This window comes from Monopterus albus, unplaced genomic scaffold (assembly GCF_001952655.1).
Source record: "Monopterus albus unplaced genomic scaffold, M_albus_1.0 scaffold18.1, whole genome shotgun sequence".
In the NCBI taxonomy this organism is placed as follows: Eukaryota; Metazoa; Chordata; class Actinopteri; order Synbranchiformes; family Synbranchidae; genus Monopterus; species Monopterus albus.
In genome coordinates, this window is record NW_018127898.1 from 8,522,756 (window position 1) to 8,547,657 (window position 24,902).

The 24,902-nt window shown below is 39.9% G+C and overlaps 1 protein-coding gene across 17 annotated transcripts in view; it reads right to left on the reverse strand.

The window, feature by feature from the left end:
• Nucleotides 1-24,902, reverse strand: part of foxp1b (forkhead box P1b) — a 161,885-nt gene that overhangs the window by 95,490 nt on the left and 41,493 nt on the right. For 11 of the 17 annotated variants that reach the window (XM_020592903.1, XM_020592902.1, XM_020592893.1 and 8 more), the window contains 2 exons: nucleotides 24,852-24,891; nucleotides 8,253-8,319 (listed from right to left, as the gene is read on the reverse strand). The exons of 1 other annotated variant lie outside the window; for it this stretch is intronic. The gene's annotated coding sequence lies outside the window, so the exon portion shown is untranslated. Of the gene's footprint in view, nucleotides 1-8,055; nucleotides 8,167-8,252; nucleotides 8,320-12,444; nucleotides 12,536-24,851; nucleotides 24,892-24,902 lie in introns of all 17 variants that reach the window. 5 more of the 17 variants (XM_020592898.1, XM_020592894.1, XM_020592899.1 and 2 more) reach the window with 3 other exon arrangements.

Sequence of the window (24,902 nt, forward strand, 5' to 3'; positions counted from 1 at the left end):
AAGTATGTAAAAGATGTGCTTTTCAAGGTAGAGCCAGGGCAAATCCACTCCATCAGCTAATGACGGCACTCATTACACAGAGAAGCTGGCTAATGAAGGCGTGGTGGCCGGCCAATCCCCTCACCCAGCATAAAGCCCTGTGAAATGCTAATATCTCACTTCTAATTAAAGGATACTAAGTCCAAATGCACCTTCACGGCCAGTAACCGGCAACATAAATTTTATTTTTCAACACTACACTACACCCAGAAATGTGCCTGAGCAACATTCCATTAATTCATATTTAATACCCCCACTAGTCCTGCATTTGCCCGGCTATCTGCCTGTCCTCTCCTTCTCTCCCCTCTCAGCTTTAAACTGAGAGTAGACACATCATTACACTGTCTGAGACCAATTTTTTTCGTTATTCCTTTATGTTAGTTCATATTTTACTTTAAAGTGCTTCCAGAAATAAACACATACGTACACAACAGCCTTTACTGTACGAGTGTGTCATAGGGGAAAGGTCAGGAGTGCAACAAAGAGGAGAAAAAAAAAAGAAAATATGCCGGTATCGCCCCTGCTGCACCTGTATAAATTTACAGTGTTTACACATCTTTGGCCATAAATATGTTTACAAGAAAACCTGCTGCCCTTCTCAGAAACTGACCTTGAAGCCAGTAAACAACCCTTTCAACAAAGTTCATTAACGTCAACGAGGGTATAGTCTTTCCCCTCAGATGGAAAAAACAAAAGGTCAGTGCCATTAGCTTATCAACAAAATATAACTGCAATGGAGTGGAAATTATATTTAGGCTTGAACAAATACTGGCAAAACAGTGAGCAGAATGTTTGTTTGAACTATGGTTAAAACTAAAAACAACAATTATGACTAATCACTAGCTGAAAATGTCAAATTAGAGCTAAATATGTGATCATTTCTTCACAGCTGCCTCCCAATTATTAATGGGTCTGTAGCATTGTTTAACAAAAATCATACAAATGTAACATAAATCTATCTATCTATCTATCTATCTATCTATCTATCTATCTATCTATCCATCCATCGCTTTAGATTAAGTGTATCATTTGTCAGAGGTGATCAGTAAAATGCCGGAATTTAAAGGTCAGTGTTAAGAACATCTCGCATGATGTCTGTTTGATCCCAGTCCAAGTATTTTCCCAGGGATTCTCTGGCTCTGTACTGTGTAAATCACGCAGTCTGACCTTCTACATTCCTCATGCTCTGTCCTCCCATTCATCCACAGGCACAGATAATACTGGGCAAATATCATAAGCGTGAGGATTTTAGGATTGAGGTGAGGCTGCCATCATCCTCCACCAACTGGGGAAAAGAAAGCCCATGCATCTGAAAGAACCCTATTTCCACCTACTACTGGACTAACCTACAGTGAGGTTGCCTGAACCTAATGCCTAATAGTCTATATACCAACAATCCAGGGAGAATAGTCTCAAATGATTGGCAATTTGAGTAACATCCACTTGTTGGATTTTAATAGCACTTTACCCAGTATTTCCTCTGATTAGTGCTGGTCATGCAAAACTAACCCTTAAATATAAAATTTTTTGACAACCTGACAGGTTAAATTACAATTACAATTTTATTCAAACTGAATTTAAATATAGCACAATAGAAATCCATTCATACAATCAACTCATGATGCTTTTGCAAAGTTCAGAACAATTCTACATTTCCTGCAAAATATCCCAAGGTTTTCTAAGTTGGTGTGGTGAGATGATTCCATCCAAGTATCATAATGGGTTTCTAGGAGTTGCGCAGACGTTCAAATGCACTGTCGGCTTCAGGCCAGGGCGTGACCTGCAGCTGAACTGGCCTCTGCTCAGCCGCAGGGAAGAGGGCAACAGCCACTCAAAACACAGCGGCCCACCCCCTGATAAATAACTTAATGCAGCAAACAGAGGCCCATCAGTCAACCCACACATAGCTAACACCAGGACAGAGACAGCGATCGATGGAGAGATACAGACAAATAAAGAAAGGCAGAAGGAAGACAAGAAGAGATGGGACAGAGAGAAAGAGAGATGGGGGTACACTGTGAGGGCATCTAACAGTACAGAGTAGATAAATATCACACAGGAGCCTGAGCCAAGCAGCGGAGAAGGCCAAGTACTGTAAGACTGTGAAAGCCAAGCTATTTTGCCAAGCTGTGACATTTGTTTCTTATTGTCTAAGTGGCAGCTGAAACCGTCTCCCTTCGAGGGCCCCTCGGCTCTGCTCTGGCCCGCTTTGACAGGGAGGTAACCATATTAGGATGTGTATGGTAAAGTAAACAATAACATAGTTGCAATGAGATGGAAATTTTTCAGCTAATGGTGTTTGTCATTCCTGTTTTCAGTACACTGAGCAGCCCTGTGTTTTTTCTAGCCAGCCAGAGAGACTTTGTTTATGAAAACAACGCAGGAGCCAAGGCTAAAACCAGAGAAAAACTGTAAATAAATATCAGTCTAAAAATGCCTCCACCTTTTTCATTGGATTACATAAATAAATCCACATTTGGGTAGAAATAGTCTTTTTGCCTTTCATGTCCCTTTCAGGTCATGTCTACGCTAAGGCAGCTAAATATAAAAAGCCATATTTTGCTCTCCAGTTTGGCTGAACTTAAAACTGGATATAGTTTCACATCTTATGATGCAAAAAATGCTACAAAAACAAAATTACACCTTTTCACTACCTCACTTTGAGGGATGTATACATGTGTTCCTACATTTTTTCAACACAGAAAACATGACAAATTCTCAGTGTATCGTTGTTGAAAATGTTAACACAAGCAGCGGAACCTATGTAAAATACAATCAAAACTAGAAGCAGGTTATGATTTTTGGCCGTGTAACACTAGCATCTGAAATAGCAAAATTTTGTGGCGAAGCTAATTTCCACCTGAAATTGTGTTGAACTCTGAAATGCAACCTTGAACAACACCAAACCATACGGCTAAACTTTGAGGAAACAGAGCTAAAGAGTTTACAGTGGGGAAAACCAGCATTGTCTCTTACTTGTCTTTCATTATCCATACATTATTCAGCTCGACTCTGTTAGAGTATCACCTGCTAGGATGTACAGATGGCTTCCGTACTTTCACTTTCAGGTGTGACCAGGGCTCTGGAGCAGGAAATATCTTATATTTAGAAACATCGACTGTATAAAATATGGACGCCATGACAGCTCCCGGAAGTGAAGCCACCATGACTCGTTCACTCCCCTGGTGGCTGGGTTCAGTATAGGTCATAAATCCTGCCTCCTCCATGCTAGTGGATGGGACATGAGCCAAACTAAAAACTCAAAGTACAAATCAGATAAATTTTTTCCCAAAGGTGATTTCTGTAGTTTCTGTTAGATATTATCATGCTGATATGTGTACAAGTGTTCATTTTCCTGGCTAGTTTGTTTATAATAAATTATTAGATGATATAAAAAGGGATGTATTTCAGCTGATTTGACAGCTTTGATTGGCGGTTCGATACGTGACTCAACTAAGTTGGTTGCTACTGCGCAGAATGTGGTTGCAAAATGCCAAGATGGAGGTCGCTCTATTTGCGATATTTTCGCTTCACTTCACATATTGAAGGAAAGTCGTAATGTGTAGTTAACATATATACAGTCAATGTTAAGAACAGTTTCCTTATTTGAGCAGACATTAAATGCAGACTTTAAATACTTTAAGATTCTTCATCTACAGTAACAATTCAGTTGATAATAATTAGTACTGAGGTAGAGTACAATGCTAATGTGGATCATATCACTTTCATATACAGAGTTTTCAGATTTATCTCTACCTAAACAACATCTTAATATTGTTACATTCTCCAGAAAATCCAGCAAAGGGATGAGGAAGAACCCCAATGATTTATATATGATATATATGAAGTGAAATAGAGCAGTGAGCAAACTTATGACTGACTGAAATAGCTGAGATAATGTTTGATATGCCCGGTTACAAAGACTCAGTTTCTCACTAATTTCAACATCACGTTGAAATATGGCCCTCGCTTAGCTTCACTGGTCACTTGTCTTCTCCCTGTTCACTCCCTTTTCTTTGGCTCTGGTTACTACACTATCTTTTCCAGGTTAAGAAATGGCATGTGCAAATGTGGAAAACAAAGGCTCAAATATTTTCCTGCCCTTGTGAACAACTATTACTGATACACTGGTGAACTGTCCAAAATAAGACATGAAGGTGAAAAAAGCACCTGAGCTCAAAGCTCAAAATGTGCCAATGTTCACATGCTTTTTTTAGACATACGGTGCATACAGTTAACTATAGTAGGACGTAGAATCAGACGTTTAGCTCCTCCACTTCTCTCCTCTCCACATGTTGACTTTTCTTTGTTTGGCTTTTACCCACCTCTTTCCAGTGCTCTCAGCCTCATTCTTAATCTCACACCAAAAATGCAAGCTGTTTATTTGCGTAGGGCTGAAGCCATTCCATTATGTAGCCCCACCAGGTGCTTTATCCCTAAAAGGGATTTGTTTTCTAAAATAAACGGAGAAAGGAAAGTACTGCCAAAGTAATATTTACCATGACATGAAGTGATTGCAACAAAGTCAAAACTATCCAAATAAGAATCACTGAGGTTTGTAGGAACTTTTTTTTTGACTTTCCTTACCTAGAACTTCACTAGTCAAAAAGGAAATCATAAACAACAGTCCTTTTTATGTGACATATAACTACATGATTTTGTCCTGGGGAGCAAGGACAGTATTTACATAGGTTAAAGTGATATTTCACCAGTTACACTACAGTATATTGTTTAACAGTCTCACAGAAACTGGCCTAGGTTACCACAAAAAAACCCTCTGTATAGTCATTTTGCACAGACGACAACAAATCAATTCAAGTTATTAGTTCTGTTTCATATTTTCTGAAACAGAGACACAAGACCAACACTAAAAAAAGCAAGAGAGAGCTTTGACAGCTTTTCTTACTTTTGTGATTTTCTTTTCATCTTTCTGTAAGACAACTCATCTGCAGATGGAATTTGCTTACTTCTGTCGCCTCGGTCAATCTCACGCAAAGACTGTGTCATATTAGCCAGCTGCACCTGGTAGCAGGCTGACATTATTAAAGCTGCGCACTCTCCTAGGCAGACCACATTTTAGACATCCATCAATATGTTTCAGACCAAAAGAAGACATGTCTGTTTGATGCTGATGGAAAAAGAGATTGGAACTTGCCAAACGTGTTTTCCACCAAAAGATATTTTAAGCAGCTTCAAGATAACACATCTGTGATAACAATATGGGTTCGATTCTTTCTACCTCAGGAAAGAAGATAATTCACAGGAAAGTTGTAAGAGATGGTAGAAAAAAATAAGAGTGCTGCTCTATTGTGTGACACTGTATTCAGCATAAAGCATGCATTTAACTGTGCAACCTGTTTAGCCAGACAACACAGTGGTGGGTGATCTGCCAGAGTGTGTTCTGATAGCAGCTGATGCATCCATGGGAGCAGAGCATCAGATAAGGAAAGCAGACAGCAGCCAGGTGAGGGTGTTTAGAAAGCTTTAACACATCCTGTGATCTCAATCAACAGTAAAAGGCAGAAGAAGCATGCCGTCACTTTATGTCTCTCCCTGTTTCTCCATTGTGACATTGTATTAGGGACAACCCTTTTTTTATATTCAAATTGTCTTGCATCTATTCTGCCTGTCAGTGTTTTTAACTACAGCAGCCAAGCTCAGAGAATACATTATGGTACTTACAGCGCATGAAAAACACAGCAACAAAACTGCCAGTGACAGAAGCGTTTAACTTTCTTGCTAGAAATCTCCCCCATGTGGCACTTTCGCTACAGCGAGTTGTTTATTATGTTCCAAGCTAGGCATAAGCGATTAAAGGAGCTCTTAAGAATCAAAGTGTTATAAATGCATGGAAACACAGCCGGCTGTAAATGCCACAGAATTAGAAGCTTACCAAGCCTAATACTAATACACAGCAATTTTCAGCTTGATGCTGATATAAAGAAATTACTTTTTAAAAGTAAGCAATAAATGCAGTCAAGGGAACTGTTACAGAGGCCCTATTTTCATCCTGGCATAAATCTGCACACGACCTTTCTGTGGATCCAACTCATGAATCCACTTGTTTATTCTTAACACTTCCATAAAAAGTGGATTAAACGCAGCAACCTCAACACCTAAAACTGAGGCAATATAAGCCAAAGCATTTACAACATAAGAAGAATTACAAGAAATGGAGTGCCTGCATTTTGTCTTCCTCTCTCTTACACAAATTCATGAAATTCAAATAGAGTCCAGCATGAGACAATAACATTTTGAAGCCCTCAGAACAGAGAAACTATGTTTTGGGCATCTGAGGATTCTTCTAAGCAAATCAATTTCTTTGGAAAGTTGAATGTCATCAGGTCTGAATAAATTGGCCAAAAGAGCAGGCCTACACACATCAGAGGAAGACCTATCACGCAGATATCCCCATATGATGATGTGTATCTAAATCAAAACTTTTGTCAGACTGCTTTTAGATTTTTTTCTACATTTCAAATGTGTATTTTCTATTATGAATAGAATTTATCACAAATATTTTTAAAAAGTTGGGTTGGTCCAAATGTAGAGAAAAATACACACAAATACACACACTCTGTGTTTGGCTCTATTGCATTTAAAAGAGCTTTAACCACAAAGACATACTAATCCCTTAAGTTTCCACAGGGATTTCTGCATAAGTGATGCCATCAAAATCACACTGGAAACTTGTCTCAATAATTAATCAGATTTTGCCACATTAACATTAATTACACAACCATTTGGCAGATTTTGGGGCTGATCTTACATCTGGAGGAGGCAGCTGAGGGGCCTGCTGGAGTGGACCTGACTATGTAGAGAATGCACTCCAGATAAACAGCAGCAACATGAATCCTTGACTTCAATTTTCTCCAAGTCTCTGCTTTCCGGGTGATTGTCAGAATGAAATAAAAGAGGAGTAGAGGCTGTGGTGATAAGGCCCTCCCCTTACAATAAAAGAAAATATAGCAAGTCTAACTGTAACACTGCTTTGTCCAAACTCTATGGAAAAGCTGCGGGAGATAACACTAGGTTGTAGCTGGATTTATTACACTTTTAATGTACAGCTGCTCAATGATAAACTGTTTGTCTGTGGCATCTTTTTGGGTTTAAATAGAGGGCTCTGTTTTTAAAATTCTGCCTTGAGAGAAACAGCAAACACCCAAGTATTTGTGAGGACTTTATGGCAGAAAAATGTTGAAATTAAGCATTTTGTCCTAACTTCATGTGTAAACAAAACACTGGCTATTGGCATAAGGTTATGGAAGTAAGGGCACGGAAATGGCTACAATAATACAGATATTTCCACAAGAAGATGAATGAGAATAAACAGTTTTATCCTTCATAATTTTAGGATATCCCTCCATTTGCACAGATTATTTTATAATTTAACAATCATTAAAATAATTAAATCAGTAGTTGTTTTCCCAAAATATAAGACCAGTAGAACCCAAGTTACAACTCACATGTTTCTTGCTCTATAAAAGGCTCAAACAATAAAAGCACTGCTCAAATGTACAGTTTTATTTGTCACATTTCCTGAACATGCGCTACTTATCTTAACAAGTCACTACATATTAAAGGAGGCAGAGAGTGAATGGCAGACATAAAAGAAATGATAAAGACAGTTAAGAGACTGAGAGAAAGAGGTTAAAGCTGTACGAGACAGAAACCAGACAGACACTCTCCTTCTCTGAAGCACTGAGCTCCTGATGTGTTAACCCCCACCGCCAACACACATACAACTTCCTCACAGGCCTGCCCTGCCTCACTAGATGAACCCAGCCAAAAGTTCATATCCTGGGGGCCCCTAAGAAGATGAGTGTGAGGAGCAAACGTGAGATATATTGTTTAGTAAACATGGGATTAACATTTCAGCTTTTCCAGACACATACCAACATGTACATACAGACAGATATTTCCACACTGAGCAGCCACATGTCCTTTTTTATACAAGTTCTTCAAAAGTGCAACTTAAAACTAATTAAAACCCTTTAAAGACCCTTTACTACTCACCATGCTAGTCTCAAATCAGCCGCTTCTCAAACCACTGACAGAGTGCACCTGTTGAGTGCCCCACCCTCCTGCTCCACACTCAATATACAGTACACAAACAAGACAACCGCACTGCATTCAGTTAATTATTAAGCCAATTCAATACAGCATTCACAGTCAGGCAGGGACCAGAGTCTGGTGAATGATTGCATGTTTACCTTCTACAAGGACTTGCTTATTTAAAGCAATCTTCAGTTCCAGCAGTGGTAAAACAGCCTCCTCGCCCTGCGGACACAAGAAGGAAAATTATTTATGGTTATGAAATAATTACTATTGCAGACTGTAATGCTTGTCATCAGCACCCACCAGCCAGCTTACAAAAAGAAACGCAGTGTACATTAAAAAAATGAATGCTACCAATAACAAGTTGCCAACCAGATGCTATTGATTAAAATAGATAATGTCTACAAACAGCCTTATACATGTTCTGACAAATCATCGGAAAGAAATCATTTCTCAGCATTCCTGTGTTGTTCGCTTTCCTCTGTTTCTATGAAGTACCAGTTAGTGTACCTCTCTCGGCTGCTACGGACATAGAGCCAACATTTCAGCCCAGAGAAATGCAGGAAGCACCTCTCCTTTCTCCTCCTGTTGGCTACTATTGTCAGCCTTAGACTCATTCTTGCATTTCCATCTGTCTGTTAACTGCAACTGCACCCACTCATGATAACAAGTGAACAATGGGGCTGTCTCATGTGAGTGCATGGTTTATTTGCAAGACAAAAACTTGTCATATTACTGACACTAGATGCCCTTCTTGGCCCCCCCTGGTGGTGAGCACACTGTACCTGTACCTGTTCTGACTCGACTCCCTCCGGTCAACCCTGATCTGCACGCGTGCAGCTTTCCTGACTGAGCACTCGACCCAGCAAGGAAAGATGGTGGGAAAAAACATGAAAAAAACAAAATCTTATTTTTATGGTAAACTGAGAAGAGACTGTGGGGCAATATCTCAGGTGCATTTGAATAAAAGCATTAAAGCATATCCAAATTTGAAAGGAAAAAAAAAATTCTACTCCCTCTCAAGCTGTTCTTTGTTGCCGTTTACATTTGGCAGTCAAAACTGTGGCCAAGCATTTGTGCATAGTGTTTATCTAAAGCAGACTGAGCATAGATAAAAAAAACACACTGGCCCAGCTTGCCTGGTTTCAGCATTAATTATGTGTTAAACACCCTTGCTGAAAACACGAGTCACCATCCAGCTCGCTCTGAACTCTACTGAGGGTTGAACAATCATTGAAAATGCACCATTCGCGCACAACTACCCTATTACTGTGATTCATTACACTTCAATTAACATATCATCAATAGAACTGTAAATCAATGATGAGTGGTGACAAATGACAGATATTTTCAGTTTCGAACTACTAAACATCATTAATTCCCATCACCTGAAAGAGCCCCGGGAGCTAAATGAGTTTACCCAATGCATAACATCCATTTAGATAAATGTTCCATCATTAAAATGATAGAACATTTGTATTGAAGAGAAAAGGCAACAACAGGATCCTGATAGCAGCTGTACGCCTTTTCTCCTTGTAATATAATGCCCGTCTTGTAATACCTAAACAGATAATTGTCTCGATTTCAAACAGCACAAGGCTGTAATATTGCCATTTGAAACAGTGGGGGTGCAGAGAACGCAGAGTGAGGATAAACAAGCACATGCTGCTTCCCCCGGATGGGAAAACCGAGCCCATCACACACTCCTACATTGAGATTTTAGGGAATAGAACAACTCCTGGTTGAGATAATTACCCACCTAGGTGGGTTATGTGCATGCTCAGTAAGAGGCCTGAGCTAAGAATGTGAATCAAAATGCAACATTTTCAAGGTTCTCTTGCGAAGTCTTGAGAGGAAGTTATATGTGGATTCTGTTAAACAAAGTGGAAGACAGACAACAAAGATGTTTGACAAAGAAGTATCACATAGTAGTTACGGGACTCTCATGTGCATAAGATAAGATACAGTAACTGTCGTTAGCCTGAGGACCAGATGATCCAAATAAATATTTCCATTCTCTATGCAAATACCACAGGCTTCATTGTAGTGACGGGGGTAAAAAACATGCAAACACCCTATTATCAGAGGAAATGGACAATCAGGAGGGTTTTTTGCTATGGTAATGGACCACTGTGCTTCCATCTAAGCGTGAACAAAGATGCATTTTATTTTGTCCCCAGACCTGTGAAGTGGACTTCCCTATTTGTGAGAGGGTCATGGCTTCACAATATGCTCTCTAGTCCTAGGTATGTTATCAGTGCCTTTGGCTTTGTGGGAAGATGGCATGTTCGAAATATGAATTAATACTCCTCCACTGAAATGCACCCAATCCCAACAAAAGGCCCACATTCACTGTGGACAGCTCTTCAGCTCCTCTAATGGACAAGCTCTCCTCTCTCTTCACACTGTACAGACAAAAAGACGAGAGGGCCCATGAATATTTACCACTAAGCAAAGTTATTCCATTAATTACTCTAAGCACGCTGGATACTCTATCTGTGGCTACTTCTGTGGCAGCTCGTTAATGAACCTTCACACATCATTACCATATTAATTAATGCTCAACTCAATGGTTGTCAATAGGAGGCTGTCAGAGTTGTCTCTTGGTTCTTTACAGACCATCCAGGATGTTTCAATCACTTAGTATCATCATCTGAATAAACACACAGTATCTTTTTATCATGCCAGAGCCTGCTGGCGTTTGAATAAAACAATAAAAGTAGTGACTGATGCAACATTCCTTAAGGCTGGTGGATCCGTATTAAGAGCATTGTGTAAATAAGAAGAGGGCGTAGGAGAGTTTTAGTTGTGTAGAGCCAGTGATATACACAGGGTCAATGGTGTTTGTTTTTAGGGTGTGTGCCGGCGAGTTTCCAAGTCACTGTCTGTACTCTGAAACACAGGAAAATCTAAAGCATGACTCACTTTTCAACAAATACAGCTGCTTACTTATAATCTGACCTGCTAAAAGGGCTGACTTCACACTATTTTCTCCTTCTTTCCTTCAGGGATTTTATTAAAAAGGACTGATTAAATGAAAAACACAGCTAAGCCTCATAGAGACAAAACAGTCTGTATTTGAAAACGTGAAGAAAAAAACAAGCATAGTTTTTTCTAATGATTGGCAGAATCCTGGTGTTATATTATAACACCCACACAGACAGTAAACAACAGCACTTTCTGACACGCAAACAGACTCAAAACCCACCAATTAAACCCAACTTCAATCCAGCCAGCCTTTATTCTGGGTGCTTTTTTCCAGATTCTCTTTTTTTTTTAATCAGTGCAGTCTGGTGAATGTCAGGCCTGTCTGATCCCCCAGATTCTTTGGACCTGCCCTCACGTTTTGCTGAGCTAAGAACAAAGTACACTGAGCGCACACAGAGAGCTTTGCTGCCTTAGTACCAAAGAAGTGGAATTTTACTCCTAACCCAAAACAAACAAGACTATGCATTTCTTTACACTCTTTAAATGAGCTCATTGAATATAAAAAAAATCCTATCAAGTGAATACCAAATTCACGCCACTCTGTGTCTTCAGGAATTCTAATCTACTGACCCATGTGGAAAACTGCACTTTGTGAATTGTTTTCCTGCTAATAAGTCACACCAGGAGAGCTCAGGATCTAAACGTTCAGGATCAAAAGTTTTTGCATGTAAAATTAGAGCAGCGCAGTCAAAAAGTTCAACCCTGATCAAATACGTACCGTACAGTACACAAAGGGAAAATGCACAGTGAATATTATGCAATGCTATTTTTACAACCAACCCCTTTCCACCCTGTTAAGTAGGAAGACTGTCAATTCTACCCAGCCATATCAAGTTTCCACTCTCGCCCAGGTCCCAGCTCCTCTCCGACCACAGATCCTGTGCACTATTAATATCAGTAAGCTGCAGATTCCAATTCTCCAGACAAAGACAAAGGGAGAACAAGAGGCGATGAGTGAAGGGAGGAACTATTACCCTCACACATCACCATGAGGTTACAACTTACTATCACCTCCAACCCAGCTCCAGAGAAAAAAGGAAAGTTTTGCACCTGAACATGTACAGTACAGATGCATACAAGCACATACCTACACCTGTAGTACTGCATTACCCCTACAACAGGTCAATGCAAATAGAAGATAACTGATTATCAAGTAAGCTATTGGTTAGTTATAATCAATTAATTAATTAATTTAGCTTACCATCATAACAGCGGATGCCATAGCTATGTGCATCCTATACAACAACTTTGTCAATCACTTAAAGAACCATGTACCATATACCAGTGGCGCTTAAAAAGCAAGAAGAGTAGAAAAAAATGAGAAACTGTTAAAAGGCAATACAATCTTTACAGACTTACCCACAAACATTTAAACAGACTTTCATCATGTTCATGATGCTGTATACTGATGCAGATTCCCTCCAAGCCCCGAACGTTTTGAAATCAACTCCTGTTGAAGAAGGAAAAGCTGCCAGTGAAAGTAGCAGGTATGGAGTAATTGAAGTAGTGTGCGGTAGTGTGTTTGCATATATGTGTGTGTGTGTGTGTGTGTGTGAGCGTGATCATATGTGTGTGTACTGGGAAGAGAGAGAGCACTGGAGGTATGAGGTCTAAACACAACAAAAGCTGGTGCCTTGCTCTAGATTAAATATGCAGGAAGAGGCCCCTTTGTATAAACACAAACACTCAGCAAATGAAGAACCGGCACAGAGCAGATGCCTGCTGAGAGCCCTACCTGTCCTGGCCTCTTTTAATTAGACACGAGCAGGCAGAACAAATGAACATCAACACAGTCACATAAAGCAGAACAAAAGGAGGGGGGAAAGAAAGTACTTGGTCAATCCTCAAACATGTCCTTAATTAGAAGAACAGAACATTACAGAAAAGTTGGAGTCACAAAGAAGATATTTTTTCTGGTATGACAGTCTTGTTTACACCTTGTCAGACAATGTGCATGAATATTCTACATTTAAACAAACTTTAATTACTTTGTTAATATTACTTTGTCAGACTGTTATTAAATATCTGTGAAATCTAAGAGTCTGACAGAAAAAAAACACATAAGATTGTAACCAGAGTATGAAGACTTCAACCTGAAACTGTTTAATTACAACCTAAAATACTAATTAAAATTTAAAATATCAAATATTAATTAATTTAAGTGGGCCATTTTTTTGGTGTGGGTTTTCATTATGTCCTGATTTAAAAAGGAGAGGTACACCTTATGATCCTTCTATTCATCTTTACATATGCTTCATCTCTACACACCTTCTGGTGGAAACAGGGAAAAATATAAAAGCTGAATTTTATTCAGAATGAAAAATGTATTTATACCAACATCCATTGCCCAATGTGTTTTCTTTCTAAAGACTCTCTCTTATATCTGTACCTTCCTCACTCCTCGTTATTCTCTTCATCTATCTGTCTCTCCCTCATTTTTTCTCATTCATGTGTGCAAATGGGAGAAACTCCTGGAGAAAACTGCCAGACGCTCAGATTAAAACAATTTTTTAAAAGAAATCCCAAGAAGAATGGGAGCTGAGTACCCCCAGAAAATCTGGAGAGTGGCATTGTTTGTTGAGTGACACATACTGATGTGGCCAGTCAAAGATGTCATTTTGATGTGGATCAGCGGGAAGGAGGGACAGTCTACAGCTGAGGTCAGTGTAGATGAAGGTGGGGAGGAGAAAGGGAGAACTTGAGAGGTGAAAGGGAGTGAGAGAGAGAGAGAGAGAGAGAGAGAGAGAAAGGAGAGCCGAAAAGAGACCTCTAGAAAATAAACAGAGTGTAAGGTTTCAAAGGCAAGGGGGACACAGGCATTCCATTGTTCAAGCCAATTATCAGTGGAAAATAATAACAACAGATGGATCCAGAGCGGCCAACTTGTGCCTGAGCACCCTGGCGCTGGAGAACAGATGATGAAATGTGAGAATGCTGCTGGAAGGGTGGGAGGGGGTGTGTGGGTGGATGAGGGGAGCGGGGCTGACACTGCCCCACTGTCACATACACACACACAGCTCTACGCACCAGATGTGAACTTCCACAAGGACAGTTTAATGTGTACTCTCTGGCCACCACTACGCCGCGTGGCTTCGGCATATCAGACAGTCGGTGGTCAACAACTCCACGTGTTCAAAAGTGGTGCCTCAAGTCAGATGAGACATATGGCTCTAGTGTTGCTGTGTGATAAATTCTAATCATTGCGTTCCTTTTATGTTCAACAAAGCAGGGTCATGTGATGGCAAACACATGCTTGTACGCTGTAAGTGGAGTATTGTAACATTACAATGGGTAGTAGATAGAAGAAGAATCTTCTTTTATTCAAATCTGCATATACCCCAGATGACCTGTTGTGGTGTTTTCATTTGATGTTTTCCAACGTGCCTAAGGTTCACAGACAGGCAGATGCAGCCGTGCAGCAGAGACAGCCCTCATTGACTTGGGCTTCATTCACAGATCCCTCATATCAGCCACAGACTGACAGGCAGCGGAGGGGGCTGCAGCGTTAAAACAAAACCAATTCTCTGTGCGTCTTGTCAAGGGTGGGAGATGTCTGTAGATAGCAGCACAAAAGATCTGCCCTTCCTTTTCACAAGAAAAGAGAAGTTTTCGTTTCATTAACTCCGGACTAAAGCGTAATTATCTCCCTATAGACCTTAATCACCAACAGAAGGATAATAGAACAAAAAGCAGTTTCTTCTCCAGTCATTAAAGTTTTTTTATGTTGTTCTCTTTTCTCTCTTCTGCACTTTAGATGAGTCCATCAAATAATGCCAAAGAATCACGGGGGCACAAATAAAGCCTCATTTTCAAATGCTGTCACCATAAAACAGACTCCTTTGCTTGAGTGTGTCATCTCTGGCCTTTTTTAATCTGGCTGTTTGGCCTGTTGACCAATGGAGGCCACGGGTGTGAGAGTAGAGGGCGGCACAAACAGAGGACATGCAGTGGTAAATGACAAGAATTTGGAATGTTTCAAATAAAATCAGGGTTTTTTTTTTATTTTTATTTTATCCTTTATTTAAGCATTGAGATACAAGATCTCTTCTTCCAGAGAGTCCTTTTGAAAAGTATATATGTAAACTAACTAGCAACTAAACTGACTAGCATTGCTTGAAGGTGCTTGTGATACTAGACCCCAAATGATAAATCCCTGGAGGATTGTACGGTAGGGTTTCTACAGAAAAAAGAGAAAACTTTACCTAAATTTAATTAGCTTAAGAGAAATAACTGCCATTAGCAAACCTCATCAAAAAGGGTTGAGGCATTTTGCTTGGAAAAAAGCCATATATTTAGAGGATGAACAGACAAGGGGTTTTTTCAAACAGGAACTGGCGGGCCATCAGCCGTTTTAGTGCACTGACACTGAGGTCGAGTTAATTAGACTATTGTCATTTTAATCAGGACAGCTCGGCGGCCATCACTTCCTGAAAGAGCCAGTGGACTTTAAACGGCTGAGGGAGTGTGTGTGTGTGTGTGTGTGTGTGTGTGTGTGTGTGTGTGTGTGTGTGAAAATGTATGTGTGTGTGTACTGTATATGTGTGTTGGGCCCGAGGTGTCACCCAGCTATGGGTTATGGAGTATGGTCTGGTTCTCTCACATGCTTAGAACATTAATGAGCTGAAGACACACTGAGGAAACAAAGGAGCCTGGGGGATCACTAGGGGAAACTACTCGCCTCTACTCTACCCATGTCTCTCTGTTCATTTGAAAATAATTTAAATATCAAATATTTGAAATAATTTGCTTCTCCCTGGCTATCAGATCTCGAATAGGGAGTCTCTCACATCTTCGTTATTATATCCCTCATTGGCATTAGCATTTAAAACATAATTAATGTAAGCATATTTTCTGGGTGCTTACCATTATGCTTCATAAATGGTTTATTTCTTCTGATGTCCATATTTTATGAATGTAATGGGAAGATGACAATAACAAACCAATGATATATCAAATCTGTCCTGAATATCTTCAATCAAAAGAGAGTTTTAATCAAAACTGACAAAAGGCTGGGTTTAACCTGCTCTAGGCTCACTAGATGAAATTCACTTTCGGTACCCTGTAGTAAAAAAACTTAACATTGAAAGCCGACACAACTCAAACAAGACCACTGGAGTTTAACCACTAGCCTTCAGAGCATGAGATCAGAGGAGGAGCTGAGTACTATAACTGCTAGTGGAGTTCTGCCAATCAGCAGCCACGATAAAGGCCCTGGTCCAACAGCACCAAAACATCTTTGGATATTTTCCCTTGGCCATATTTCAGGTCATCTGTGTGCAAGGTGACAAAGGTAAATTGCAGACAAATGCTGGTGAACTTCTCCCTGTGGCATCACCATCTGCCCCAGGGCAGGACTGGCCAATGACACTAGTCGAGCTTCTGAGTACAAAGTCAACCACAGCAATATTTCATATTCACAGACCTCTAGAGGAACTGCATTAAAAGTGATGTGAAACAGTCCTAGCACATTGAGTCCATGCCACTTTTTACTGTGTCTGTTTATGATTATATTAATAGTTCCATAAGTTCATGGTTTTTAACATTAGTCATTAATATTTTACAGGGAGTTAATATTAATCTGATCAGAAATTATCTTCCTTCAATAATTCACTATACACATTAATAATTCAATAAAAGGAATGTTCAGCATAGTTGAGGAGAAAAAAAAATCTGGAGACATTTAATAACTAAATGTGAGAAAAATTAAGCTAGAAAAGTCACATTACAGCAACAACATCTAAAATGTCAGTGATTTCAACTGGAACACAGCGTGTTAGCAAGGGAAGCTAACCAGCACAAGTCAAAAAAAGACAACAATGTGAAATTATAGCAACCTTCTTGTTCCACCTTAAACTGGTTTACTCCAAACCTCCATTCTACTAACCAGGGACCACATGTGGCCATAGTCACTCTTGGCACTTTCAAAGATAAAGAAGACATGCCGACTGTGAAGCCTCCATGCCGTTAAAAGCCCTGCGCTGGCCAGGCTCCGCCATAAGAGATTTAGATGGTGAAATAAAAGCTTAATCTTTATTTGACAGGGAATCCAGTCTCCGGCCCTTGTGGTAGACCTCTATTTCACAACTCACATTTGCTGCTACATGTCTCAGGCTTATTTAAAACCACATTTAGGATGCACATTGCACCTTGTATGAGGTCGCAATTCAATTATCCAAAAAAAAACAAAAGGTGTAATTTTTAAACTAGAAGTGTGCAGAGGCACTGCGCTAGAAAGACTTACTCCACAAACGATGTCCTACATTAGGTCACAACCTTACCTGCAAGCGAGTACATCTTAATGGCTATTTCCTTTTGTAATGTTCGCCGAATTTGGTCTAAGCTATGCCTGATTGAAAATCTAACCAATTTCCATGTGCAGTTAAATGACAAATGGAAGGAGATATTTCATGGAGATGTATAGTCAAGACTGATAAACTATTAATCACAGTGCTAGACAATGACACAAGCTAAATTTAAACACAAAATGAAGAGGCATCAAGTAACAGCCTTCCTTATTTGTTAAATCATTCATTACTAGAACCTGTTATTGCAAAGCATATAGAATTAAACACTGCAGAATTCACTTAATTACAGCACATGTTGATGGTGGCTACAGATGTCACAGCTTGGACTGGTGATACTCACTATTGCCCCTTTTACACTGCCTTTCAAGGTGGAGTAACTGTGCCAATTTTCCGCCATGCCATTCTGTATAAGAGCTGCCAAGGTAGCATGGGGTGGTTACTGTTTACCCTCCTTTATTTCACCATAAGAGGTAGTAAAATTGGTGCAACCATTCACCTCGGCCTGTGTAAAAGGGGCGAGGTGGCTTGGAGGGTTATGGGTGGAGGAGTGTGAAGTTTTGATGAAGTGTTGTTTGTGCAATGTGCTGCCAAAAGATTAAAATTTGAAGGGAGGAAGAGAATGATGGATAAGCCCTTATTATATCTTCTCATGTATAGTTCTAAAAGTATAGAACAAAATATTCAAAAAGATCTTGTGCAACATGTTTTGTTAAAGAATTCTGTTAGGGTTTTGGCACTGCATTCCAAAATGTTTCTGTTTGTGACACTGTTTTCTTATAATAATAATAGTTTATTTATATAGCACTTTACAACTCCGCAGGAGCCCCAAGTGCTTTACAAAAGGACACTAATACAAGGCAATACTAAAACAACAGTTTTAGAAAATCATTTAACCTTTAAAAAAAAAAAATCATAGCGACCTTGACCTTTGACCTACAAATTGTTATCAGTTCATCCAGGAGTCCAAGTGAACATTTCACAAGAATGGGACTAATGCAAGACCACAGTGACCTTGACCTTTGAGCTTTAACTGCTAAAATTTAATCAGTTCATCCTTGAGTCCAAGTGGAGAGTCGTGTCAAATTTGAAGAAATCCCCTCAAGGTGTTCCTGAGATACCGCATTCACAAAAATGGGTCAGCGCCTCCGGCCGTGGCTGTCACCAACACGGAGGCATAAAAACACTACAGGCTCTATTTTCCTGGTAGCACAAGTTCTGTGTTGCCTCATTTGCAGTCCTTCTGCAATTTTCCTTGGGCGCATGTCTACGTTTTTTGTGCATTGGTGTGTTTTGTATTTTCCTGCCATGAATGAATGCGCTTATATTGAGGTGGGATGAGAGGCCGAGTTGAGGCCGTGTATATGCTAATTAGGCAGCACAGTGCATTTTGGTGGTTGTTTGGATCCAAAATAGCGATAACGATAGCACCTGCTCAGGTGACCACTTATCGCCATTTCTAATTTTCATGGCAAGCACCTAGAATGGGAAGCACTAGATCAGGTACCCAAATGTGTTTTAATGGACACACCAACTTAAAATTAACCCTTAAATTCACATCTAATCTGCTGGAGTTCACGCTGAATAATATATTGTGCATCATGAAGATTATATTTAAATAAGATAAACTAGCCCCCAGCATGTGGCTATAGATGTGAATATGGTCAAACTGTGATGGTGCGCCTCAGAACGCGCCACCTGTAGCCTACTTACAGGATGTAGCCAGAGGTGATCTGCAGCCAGTGCTTGGGAATCCATATCCACGTTAAAAAATTACACATAATAACACATAAAGGCAGCTCATGAGCCAAGACAAAAAACAAACACCCTGCAGACATCTCCATTAATCCTGTTACGCAGCAGGTAAAGTCAGTCCAACCTCACTGTGGCTGCTGTTAAGTTACAGTTTCTTCAAATGAACAAGTTTCACACAGACATAACTTCGTTACTACTGTGGAGATATACTACGTTGTGTTTGTTTTTGTATTTTATGGCGGTTTGATCAGCTTCGAAAGCAGCTGTAGGTGGAGATAAAGTAGACGAGACATCCACTGGCTGTGTGCTCTGGCGGACCACAGTCAGTTTCACCACAAATGCAGTGATTACAATATAATGTTATTGTATCATTTTAAAACAGTTAAACATTTATAAGGTTACATGCAAGACCCTGTGGATTTCACACACTGGATGCAGCTGTGAGTAAATTATGCTTTATAATTGCTGCTGGTTACAAGACTAGAGACTATCTTCCATGCACAAAAACTGGTCACTGATATAAGTGGACTACTAAGTGTGCAGTACTTCTACATAATTGGTTTTCTCACTGTAATTTTGGGAATGGAGAACGAACATACCTGGCAGGTATGTCATATATTGTCTCTCATATAGTTCCAGTGTCCTGACATGAGTGGTGTCAGTCAGTCAAGTTTCCACCCTGCTCTTTAAAGGGGATGAGAGGAGCTGGTTTGATTGGACATACTGTACCTAAAGGAAGCCCCAACTCCACCTGCTCATGATGTATTTCTCCCTCTTATAATGTATTGTGATAATGCACAAAAGGGCGCGGCATCGGTGTTCACCAAAATTGCAAAACACCACTGAACATGTCCATATTCACCTTGCGCCTGGAGTTTAGAGAAAGTTTAACATTGCATCCTGTTGCTGGAAAACAGAGCCGCATGTGTGAAAAAATCCATTAATATCTGAAACTTTTCTTAGGATGAAGAAAATTAGAGATGTAAATTATTGCACTGTCAATGTCAAAAGCACCTGTAGTATAAAATAAAAATAGTGCTTTTTCCAAATTAGTGAAGGTTCAGCTGTCAGAAACAGCGCGTAATGCGGCCGAAAAGTGTTAGGTGAACTCAATTAAATGGCCAGACGAGGAAGTGTAAAACAAAACCGTCTCTTTATTAAGAGAACTAACGTTGAACAAACGCCCTCCTGGTGGGAGGACGCTGCCTAAATAGAGGTGCAAACAATAACGAAACAGGTGAAACCAATGTGAGTGATGAAGAACGCAAAAAGACCGAAACTAAGGTGAAACAAAAACAGGAAGTAACGTCAAAATAAAAGCTGGACAGGAAGCAGCGGAACCGAATCATGACATCAGCTATCCACAGTACAAATCCACAGCATTTTAACTCCCCTGCGCAATGGATTAAAGATATACAAAATTAACATTAAACATTAAAATCTCCCATATTTGTTCTTTCACCCTTTTCTATTTACTAGTGAGGGTGTTGTTTATGTTAAGGTACTGAATATAAATAAAAAGTTGATACTGCTGTACAATAATAGCACTTAAAATAACACAGCAGGTTCATTTTAAGAACTGACATAAAAAGCCTGTACAGGTACAAGATGTAATTTTCCTAGGACTGGCAGACAAAGGCTTTGTTTGTGAGCCTTCACTATCTCTCTCCCACTCTCGTCCTTGTATCACAAGCAAACAGAGTTGTATGCAAATACTAAAAGCCATAAAGCATTATATTGTTTTGTGTTAACATTTGAATAATTAAATGGTGTGTTTTAGATCTAGATATTCCCATTTCAATTTCCATATACTGTGTATGCTGAATGCAGACAGTTAAGTTTGCCCATATAGCAGGTTTGACTTTATGAGTACATTCGCATCTTTTCTACGCAATAGTGGTTTGATACACCGTCATTGTCATGATTGTGTTCTTGCTGCATACATACTTGTTAACAATAAAAGTTACCTCTGTTTAATAAATGACTGCTGTATGTGGCACATGTCAGAGGCACAGAGCTGGATATGTGAATCACCCACGTACATGGCACTTAACCAAATTGACAAAGCTGATAAGTCATATTTACATAGCAGTGTCACTGGGCATGATTACTATCAGTACAACTACCCCCACACTTTAATGGAAAGTTGAGATGTAACTTAGTGTGGGTTACAGCTGCTCTCAGAAAAACAGCTCAATTACACCCGGGAACACAAACACCCTTGCGACTGTCAGAGTGGTAAACAGATGTGGGGTGACAGTGTATAGTATGTGATCAGTCAAGCAGCTGCTGCTGCTTCTTCATTCATTCACTTGGTTCTGATGATGGATTCCAGTTTCTCTCCCCACAGCTCGACATGCAGCCACACTACTTGCTTATGATGCACTGTCAATAGGAAGATTAAGCTGCTGAGAATATCACTAACCTGTTTTTATAAGATGCGAGGGCTGGGTGCACTTTCAAACACAACAAACAGTTTGCGTGAAGTGGACATCATAGATGGACTTCAAGTGACTAGTCCCTGCCTCTCTGTTCTGATGCAGTGCAGAAAAGACAGCATTACCAACTTCTTTTCAGACTGCAAACAGATAATATAAGAGCGTTCAAAAAGATGTCACTTGATGTTATTTTGTATTAGTGCACTGTTGTATTCACAGTGTATTGAAAAAGACACCCCCTTTGGCTGTTGTCTCATTGGGAGCCTACCTGTCATATGGCTGATATGATGCTCTTTGAGTGCAATGTGTACATGTGATCAGAGCTACAGTGAGCACCCCAGATGACAAAGTGACTAGGAGTGTCAAAGCAGCCCATAAACAGGCCTGTCCTCTTCCAGACAGGAAGCTGGGAGCAGCAGAGGCACTGCCTTGTCTCATCTGCCAGCAGCGATCGCTGCGTCCCTGCCTCATCACAGCAGCCACGTCTGAGAGTGCATACAACTCTACACTAGATGGCTGTTTTGATTTCAGCGTGTGTGACACATCTGTTGCTTGTCACGCCGTGTTGTGCCAGTCTACAAGCTGAGCGTGACGAGGGCAAAAGTGATTCTCATAACTCTGCCCCTGTTTACAAACAGGCCTGGCTCTTACAAACAGGTCAGCATGGTACGCATCATGTGGAAGGTCAGGAGGTCTTATGAGACACTACATGCACCAGTGTAGCTGGTGTCACGAGCCATCAATCCCCATAGCTTGCTGCAAATATGTGGAGCATAGACCTCAGACTGTGAGGACTCTGTATTTAAAGATAACAATATCTGCTAATAAACCCTGCATGAAATCTTAAGTAAAAGTCATAAGTGATAACAATGTTTATTGTATATAATATTAAAAAAGATAGCTTTTTATATTATATATATCCTGGTCCTTTTAGTGATCTAAGATTCCCCTACCCTTGTCACTGCCTACTAAAAATCAATTATTTCTCTCCCATGTCTAATTGAGAACATTAGCTACAGCTGTAAATCAAATCTCCATCAAGGGTGCATTCTTCACAATGCGCTCTTTATGGGCTTTTAAAGTGCTTTGCCAAAGCATTTCACAAAACTATCAAAATCAAGGATAGTCTCTGCAAGATTCCCACTGTTAGCTTAAATAGATGAGCGATGACCATGGCTAATTGGATCCATCCAATCCATCCATCTATGAAGTACACATGCTATATCAGCGAAAATCAAACGACACTGTTTCACTCAGTGTAAGGTAGGCCAGAACTAAAGAGGCAGAAAGGTTTTTATTAATGGGATGGTACAGTAGCTTAAGAGGCTTGCATTCACAAGTGCTTCATTTATATGTCCTTGTCTTTCCAATCAATATTCAAAAGTACCTTGCAATTACAGGTTTAGGATTCATTTACATGCAAAGTGCCAGTTTGGCCATGAACTGCAGTTAAACTTTCTGTTTGTAGCTTTTTTTGTACCATAAACTATTGTTGTAATTTATTTTATTGCAATTATAAAAAATGTTTTCATTAACAAAATGATTTAATTCTAAATACAAGTAAGACATAACAGCAAAATGAGAAAACTAAGGTTTGTCTGTATGAACAATTTGCATGAGTGTCAACGCCCAACCTGTTATGCAAATGAAATCCCTCTTAAGAGGGTGGGGAAAAATTTGAGATGGCTCATTTACATTGTTAAATGACACAACACTCATACTTTCCATTTACTATCAAGCTGTTTTGCAAAAACACTAACTTGAAATGATCACTGTGTGCAGTTCTCACCAATTCAGTGTAACAATACTGCTGTAAGACAAACTGAAATCAGGTTGGATGTTACACAGCATCACTGAACGCCGTGACTGCCGTTCTGACTGGCCTTGACAGACCACAAGGAAAGATGTAGGAGCACTGACACGGCAGGGAGGCACAACGCTGCTATGGAGCTCTAATATATTCAAAGAGGGATCATTTACTTAAGACTCGCAACCAAGGATCAGCCTGGCCTTCATTAGCCTCAATCTGACATGGATGTGAACAACATGTTGGCTTGCCACATGAACACTACCCCTCCTCCCGCCGAACCCCCTCCCTTCTCTGAGATCTGCACAGCAAATTCCTCTGGAAATATCACAGGTTGTTAGCATTCCAGAGAAAATTTTACATGTGTGTACACTCCAGCCTTAATTAGAGACACTTTTCAATCATCCAGCAGCTGTGCTTTATTAAAAAATGGGTTCACATCAACCTATAGTCATCCCCAGCACAGTGTGAGTGCTCACAGAGGCAGAAGAGTCTATGAAATAATTATAAATATTCATTATTTGAAAGGCAGGTACACAAAATCCACACCCCAGCAAAGCTGCATTTACTGTACACTTGACTTAGAACAACATTTAGTTTGAGACATAAAGAATGGAACATTTTCACAACATGAAGAAGATGGATGAATTAGTTTGTTTTGTGCTTTTGTATTTGTTTTCAGTTTAGTTTCAGTTATTTCAAAGCTTTTTACCACCCTAATTCTGCACAAACCTATGTTTTAATATGTAACATGTACATTCAGAATATATAAAAGTAAATATTAGCAACCTCAGTCAAAATCCAACAATATAACCTTTTACAGAGTCCACTAAATGCCTCAACTTAAATGTCAGCACAGAACCTGAGCTACATGGGATGAGAGGAGATGTAAACTCTATCTGACCAAGGTCGATAGGGACGATAAAACAAACACCAGGTTTAAGGTGAAGTCTGCCCTGCATGAAGGTTAGCCATGTTTTGTGTTTACACTACACTGTACACTTTGAAACTGTTTTGCAGTGTGGAGTCTGCCCAGGGTCATTGTTTGTTTTTGATGTGTTTATACACCACACAAGGAGTAATGACTGCTAGAATAGTCAGGGACTGCAGACATGATCCAGCACATTATCTGCAACTTTCAGCAGTCAACACTGAGAGGATTCACACTGACTGGCCACTGCCACTGTCATCATGTTCAGCATCATTCAAAGGGATGTAAATATGGAACTGCATCAGGAAATGAGGAAATCGGTTACTATGCAAAACCTTTCTTATCATTTTGCAGCATTCAAACTTATTACAGTTTCCATATAATGCCATCCATGAAAAGACATGAAAAAAATGTTTGTCTACAAGTTAGAAACTAATGATGAGCTTGATGCAAAGCTAGAACATGAGCAGTGTTTCTGTGGCAGCTAACTTGTACTGCTGTCTACTGACATGCATGAGAAGTGCAGTACTTACTTTGATCTCTGGCTCCACAGGATGTCACCGCCGGAGTCTCCTGGCAGGACC